Source organism: Corvus kubaryi, unplaced genomic scaffold (genome assembly GCF_017639235.1).
Source record: "Corvus kubaryi isolate FWS band 111438036 unplaced genomic scaffold, C.kubaryi_AGA036_p1.0 split3-37296, whole genome shotgun sequence".
In the NCBI taxonomy this organism is placed as follows: Eukaryota; Metazoa; Chordata; class Aves; order Passeriformes; family Corvidae; genus Corvus; species Corvus kubaryi.
The window spans coordinates 3213575-3221324 of NW_024582086.1; positions in this window are offsets into that span (position 1 = coordinate 3213575).

Sequence of the window (7750 nt, forward strand, 5' to 3'; positions counted from 1 at the left end):
ACGGCTGGAACAGGTCCATGGCTCCAGGATGGCCGTGGCCCGGCCCGCTGGCCCCACACGGGGCCTGCAGCCACTTGTCCCAGCGCCGGAAACGAGAGAGAGCTTGGAGGGGGAGTTTGCCTATTCTTAAATGTGGATCACAGAGGTGATCACAACTTTAAGTGGCTTAGAGAATTGTCCATATTCAAACTGGCCAGCTGATAGGTTCTATCAGTTCCCAGAGGAAACTGTAAGCACCCCTTAGCAAGGACGTCCCTTCCGGGACTATGCTTGCTAACCTATGACACCAACAAAGTGATTATTTATGTCTATCTGCAAGTGTGAAACCTCAGGAGGTGCAAGTCATAATAAATGTGAGTGATGGAACTGAATTATGAAAGAAGCCAGAAATATTTCACAGGGGTGCCCGGAAATATTATTTTAAATATAAGATACTTTTTGTGTAGGAGACCAAAAATACTTTAGTATTTAGGAAAATAAATTCTCTTCATACTTTCATGCATTGCTTGACAACCAGTCTTTGCATGCAGATAGCTTGGAAATTATTCAGAGAAAACAAAATAATCTTATAAGTATTCATTTATTCATGAGCCTCTCGTTTGGGTGATTCCCTCTGCCACCCCCCTTCTTTCAGTCTGCGGCAGATGAAGCTGTTCAAGGTTTTATATTGCAGTGAACAGTATCACAAAGAAACAGACAATTGATAAGAGGTTGCCTGGGAAACCCTGTGCCCATTGATTTTCATTTTGCTGCATTATGTACTTGTAGGTGCAACTATTTTCAACCAAAAAATTCCCCCCAAATTCTTCCCGTGGAATCAGTGCAGTGATGGAGAAATTACCTTTTATTTTCTAGAGACTCTAATATTAGTTTCTTATTTGAGTTTTGATCATCTCTAACAATGGGGGTGTTGCATATGTGTGTATGTGTGTGGGTGGTGAAGTGGTGGAGGTTTTTTTGGAAACTACTTGCAGCAATAGAAATTCTGGTTGAGAAAGCAATATGGAAATAAACTGCTTTAAATGCAGTTCACGTACAAAACATAGTCTGCCTGCCAATGGAAAAACCCCACCAGCTCTCAAGAGAGCCCTGCTCTGATCAGTCTGAGTAGATTATTCCTTCAGCTTTAATAATTCAAACTCCCTGTCTGCCTTACAGGGAGTTTTCCTCTCGCCTGGAAGACGCATGATGCTGACTTGCGAGATCCCCAGTCTGCTGCACATATTTTTAATGATAGGTTTGTTCTTGACACTATCTTCTTAAGAAAAAAAAAAAAAAATCATCCTTTTCTTTTTAGTAGGAAAATCTGTATGGAATCTAAAAGATTTACATGGACTTTCACTCTCCAGTTACTTGGGATTTTTTTCCCCAAGTACGAGGAAAAATTCAAGTTTAAGTATGTAACTTATGCTAACAGTAGAAGGCTAATCTAAATCATGATTAGCGTGTTTCACCTGACTTGGTACTCTGAGCATCCTAATACCCATTGTGTGCCCCAAGTATTTTCTTGATACAAGATTTGATGTTGGGTACTAATAAAGAAATAAATGAAAACCTGATTCTGTGTTCTGCATGCCCTCTATGCAATTTGCTGAGTTTTGTGTGTGTGTTCCTCTGGTGGTATTGGCAATATTTTGCTGAGTTTTTTGCTGCAAGGTTTTAGCTCTGAAAACCACAGTACTAATGGTGAAATCCCAGGAAACTCTGCAATCCATCTGTAGCCTCTGCCCTTCTGTCGGGATGGGGGTCCCCAGCCTGACTGAGATGAGTAAGGCCAGTCAATGTGTCTGTGAGAAGTGGCCATTAGTCATGGACACAGCATCCTTCCCTCTAGAAGGGAGTTAAGTCTGACAGACAAATATGATCAAAGCAGGAATAAAGGTGGTGGTAAGTGGTGGCGGAGGAGCTCTTCATCCATCAAACTGATTTTGGTAGGTCAGTGCCCTGCTGGAACTGCCACAGAGGGAGAGTTTCCCAGGGCTTGAGCACGGCATTGGTGCACTGCCTCCTGCTGCAGTCCATACATGCTTTGTGAGGGCTGTTTCCACCTGGCCACAGGAGAGGTGGCTGAATCTGCACAACACCTGTATGGTAACAGCAGGGCTTGAGTATGTGGGACAGGAGGGAACAACCACACTCTGTATCACACGGATTTTCTTCACCTGCCTTGCTCATGGAGCAGCAGCAGAGCAGCTCAGCTTGAAAAGCAGCCTCTGATGATGGGGCAGGGAAATGGGGTCAGCCGAGGTCTGACCAGGGACTTGTTTCTGCGGATTCTCACGCTTCTATGTGCTGTCCTGCAACTGCAATGCTCTCTCGTGCCAGTTGGTGCTCTGATAGAGCATCCTCCTAACTGCACACCCTTGAAAATTTTCCACCTGGGATGAGGACAGCAGTCAAGTGAATTCAGAGCAATGAATTGCTTTTCTTAGTTGCTTTTCACGTACACAATGGGAGTGATACTCAGACCTCCAGGTGACCACGGACCAGTGCAGTGGCTGAAAGCTGCTGCAACACAGTGTGACAGAGGGCCATTCCAGAAATGACGACATCTATCTTTGTCCTCTTTGCCGAGCCAACTTGCCAATGGGGTCAAACAGTGTACCAGTAAGTGCAGTACATCAAAACGAGAACTGGGTCCTTTCTCCTTTTTTTCCTCTCTCTTTTCTTTCTCCTCCACCTTTTTTTCCTTCCTGTAAAACCTTATTTCTGCTCCTAAGACTGCATTTGTGCTCAAGCACTCCCTTTCCTTTCTGTCAAAGGGTGAAGAGGATCAAACCCCAACTTTTATACCTATTAGTTTTATACCATATGAGTGGTAAAAGCAAGATACCTATGTTTCAAAAAGCTAATAGCACAGAATGTAACTACAGCTGACTGTTAAAATCACTTCTGTTGCTATGCACAGGTTTTGATTCAAGGTTATGTAGCTTCAAATACTTCACTGAAAGAAGTGATATTTTTAGTTGTTTCAAGTCCTTGTTTGCACACAGCTATTACTTTCATTTATCCAATTTTTAACACACATTATCTGCAATAGATGCATATTTGATTTCTTCTTGGCAATGATGCAGTGCAAAGATTTGGTTTCCATACAAATATATTACATCTTCCAGGAGAATTTCAAATTGCTAGCAACATGGCTTAAGCACAGAAATTCATTTAGTAAGACAGATTTATTGGAGCAGTACTGAATTAGTTGACATAATGTATAACCCACAGTTTGATATTGCCTTCTGCCTGCTCAGCTTTACAAATATTAAGTAGATTAGCTTGACCATGCAATAAGCTGCGCCTGCAATTTCCTCTTTTATGGAGAGGTTAAATGAAACACAACAGAACAGTTGTGCTGACTGTGCTCATAGAGCATATTTGTCTGGACAGAAGAGAAGTCTTTTATTTTCCATGCCCATACCCTACTCCAATATTGACACTCTTTTTTTGACACCTGTCATTTCACATGCTGTAAGTTTTCAATTTACATTTCCAGTTAAGTATATTACTGCCTAGTATAGTACTAGTTAAAAAGTAACTGGTTTATGGCAAACTGTTTTTATTTGAAGTGTTCTGCTTTCGCTTAATAAAATATATGTGGCTAGGTTTTGATTTATTTAGTACTCTTTTGGTCTTATTCCTCCAAAGCAGAATGTCACCTTAATTTTCATATCTCCTATGTTTCACTTCTCCTAGAACTGAGATATGCACTGCTATGGGTAAAAAAATGTTAGCTAAAAATCCAAATAGTAGCGAAAAGTAGAAGACTTTAAAATACTGAGTGTTGAAAAACGCACAAAAGACAGTAGGAGATGAGATATAAGGAGATACAAATATTCAAGGTAAGAGCATAAGAGCAGCTATTTTTTCAGTGCTCAGTAGTTCTTCTGTGCTGTAATAAGAGCTGAACCACTTTTGCTGCTCCTGAGATAGCGGCTTAGACATTTCAGGTCTTGCTATTTTATCCTACACAGGTAGTCTGTGTTGGGTTTGGGACCCAGCAAGCCTAAATTTTTCTTGAATCTGGAAGAATACATTGCCAATATATACATAACCTGAAACTGGCCATCATAGTGTAACTTGGATAAACTTTTGTGCATCTGAAATGGAGATGAGGGTCTTTGCTGCTACTGCTGAAGTTGGACCAGAAATTCAAGGGAAGTCTTTCACACCCTGAGATACCAGGAAATGAGGCCCACCTAAAAAGAATCTCTATCCAGTAAGACTCTCTAACCGCAAACTGCCTACAAATGTATTTTGTGCTAAGATCTGGGGCTTGTACACTGATGGAAGTACTGCACATCTAATAAGAACAGATGGCAAACATTCGTACAATTTGACTACTGCTGTTTTCTACCCCTTATGTTCCTCAACCACACCCCCTAATCTTGTCTCCACCCCATCACTCTGAAGCACAGTTAAACCATAGAAAAGTGGTCAAAAAGACATCCAAAGTCAATTAAAGGTGTCTTTCTCTTAGAGTGGGTCCCACTGTCCTGGGCAACCTCCCACTCTGAGCAGCCAGTGTCAGAACTTCCTCAAGGTGCAAATTTGTCAAAGGTTAGTCCTGCCAGTGCATCTCACTTAAGTCTCTGCTTTTGCATGACTCTACTGTAGATCTTCCCACCAGGGTTTTTACACTGCTGCTGAGAATAATTCCATTCATCTTCAGTCCAGTTTCACCCAGCTGAGGCTAGCTTCCAGTTGTTTCCTTGGCCTCCATCATTACCTCTTAATCGTCTTCATGTTCTTGTAGTCCTCTCTGTCAACCCTTAGTGATGGGACCTAAGATTCATCCTTTCTCCCAAGAATTTAAGTGAATTTTTTCCATTTCCAATAGCTCCTGGAGGGTTATTGGGCCTTAGGCCCTTAGGCGGCAAGTCAGACTGCAGCAACAGAAATTGTGAAACCCAAAGGACTAACGACAAATGAGCCTTTACTCTTAGCTGATTGTCAAGCTGCTCAAGCCTCTCAGTACTCCCTAACTGCTCTTTATTGTTAAAAGAATTACAGTAGAGTGCTCTCTCAGCTCCAGCTAAGATGATGTTGGTTTAAAAGTCAAAAAACTAAGACCTTGAAAATCCATATGGTGGTTCAGATTGTCTCAAAATTTGCTTTTTCTCTGGGGAAAAGGCAATTGTCAAATTTGGATATGCTGAAACTTTCAGCCTGCCCAGAACATGGTCTGCAGCCCTCCAGCACCTCTTGCTTTGTGTGCACAGTGGAGGCTAAAACTGCTGTTTCACTTCTCTTCGAGGGAATCTTTGTTACTGGGGTTTTACCTAGTGTCTCATAAAGCAGCAGAAACTTCTGCTTTTGCAGTGTTAAATCTAATGAAGGATGAAATTTGTAACACCAAATGAGGATGAGAAAAACAGTGGGCTGGGAGACTGGAATTGATGTGTGCAGCAAAATTATATCAGCATAAGGTTTTGTTGACAGCATCTTGCTGCAGACCTGAGCATCTCTAGGCATCTTGTCTGTAATTTCAAAGTCTCAGCTGCATTTGTGCTTCATGAATTTAAAACTTACATCAAAAACTTTCTGTATGTGTGTGTAGTGAACTGCCCCAAATGAGACCAATGCTTCTGTGTTGAAAACTCCAGCATTCTCTACAAACCACAGGCTCACCCTGATTACATTAGGAGGAAATGGGCACTGTCAGTAACTCCACACCAGAACGGTGAGGGTATTTGTTGTGGCTCATGCTTTTGTATTCCATGTGATACAAACATCCCAGGAGCAGTAGTTCAGTATACCCAGTTCCTTCTGACTCATCTAAGAAAGAAATCACTCCAAGCATGATCATTTGCAACTAGTTCCAAGCTATTTTCCTATCCTGCTCCAAGGAGTTTTTCTTTTAATGTGACAAATGAGTAGAAGGCAAAAGGTTAAGCTGGTTTAAATTCTGTTTTATATCTTTTTTCTAAGTAGGCCAGCTGACATCACAATTATTTCTTTCATCAGATGAGGAACTTCCCATCCTATAGTAGAGATAAATAAAAAGAAGACATCTTTTCTCCACCGCTATCTTTCTTATAAGAGTAGATGAAATAAACAGTACTCGTTTAAATGCATTCCTTAATCTTAGCAGAGACTTCAAAGAGACTGCATCTATTATTGATATAAAATTCAGAAAGAGTACAAATCAGATGCATCTCGCTTGGCAACTGCTGCATCACCACACTAATGTTGGAGGAGCATTGTAAAATAGTAAATGTTTTCCCCAAGCACAAAGCACCAGTCAGTCTGGTTGCCACAGCTCTTTCTCACTTGATTATGATCATAGTTCTGTTTCTTTTTCCTCTCATGTCAACTGCAATACTAACAAAAATTAAAGGACAGCTAAATGGAAGAAAGAAAACCACCTATTCCAGATACTCAGAGCAAAAATCAACTTGATTGATGATGTCCTTGTTCTGGAGGCAATGCAAATCCATTTGCAATGGGGAACAGAAGCCTGAATGAGTGTGGTGCATCCCCTGTGTTGTCTGAACAGCTTGTTGCAAGACAAATTACAGAAGAACAACTGACTAGGTGAAGGGAAAACAATTTGGGTCCTGGGGACAGGCATTATTGTGAATTTAGCTGGTAAGAGAAGTCTTGTCTTGTTAAAAGAACCTTTTCCCAGAGTCCTGCACAAACAAGTGTTGCTCTTTGAAACCTAAACTAAGTTATGAGATGGATACCAAAAGTACAAATTATTTTTCTTTACTTTCAAGCAGTGCTGTACTTCAGGGTTTGAGTTAACATTGATCTTTGGGCAATGATCAGCTTTCATATGAATAGTTCATATTGGCACATGATCAGATTTCAATGTGTGGAGAAAACATTGTGCTTTTTTCTTTTTTTTTGCTTTGGTATTTCCCTGCTTTTACAGTCATGACAGTCAATGGCCTTAGTAGCCTACACTTTGTGTTCTGGGGAACAAGGGCTTGGTTTTCTATTACTTTTAAATTTCAAAAGGTGTCTTCCCAAACTGTATCCTCATCAAATCAGCTAATTACCTGTTAATCTCTTTTGTTGACATTCATGTACAATTTTTTCCCAGCAGCTGTTTGTTTTCAAGGCTCAAGGAATCCTCATCTATTTACCTTTTCTTCCTCCAGGAGCCTTTCTGCAACACTGATCAGCTACACCACCATTTGCTTTATCTCTTCAAGTTCTGCAATATCTCTCTGAAAAGAAGATACATTTTTCTGATATTTTTTGAGATTATATTGTATTATTGTATTACAATATTGATTATATTATATTATATTATATTCTTTAATTAGATGAAGCTGCACAAAATATTTATACAGTAGCAGCGTGGTATTTCCTGCTCTGTACTTGATTTCTCCCCTAACACTTCTTAATGTTCTATTTGCCTTTTTGACTGCTGTTAAATATTGATGTTATGTTTACATAGAACTGCCCCAAATGCTCTAAGCTTCTTCCTGGCAGATAATGGCTAAATTAAAGCCTGTAATAGCATATGTATATCATTAAGAGCTTCCTCTTTTCCCATACATGGTACTTGGCATTAATTGATGCAGAATTTCACCCATCGTTTTATTGCTAGTAAATGCACTGGAGATAGTGAAAGCCACCTTTAACTCATCTCAGTTACTTTCTGTTCTGATTCGTGTAAAAAAATTCTGTTATCAGTAGACCATAGCATACAGCCTTGCTTTTTTTCCTAGTAGTTGGTACAGTGCTGTGGTTTGGATTCAGTGTGAGAATAATGTTGGTAAGATGCTGATTTGGCTGTTGC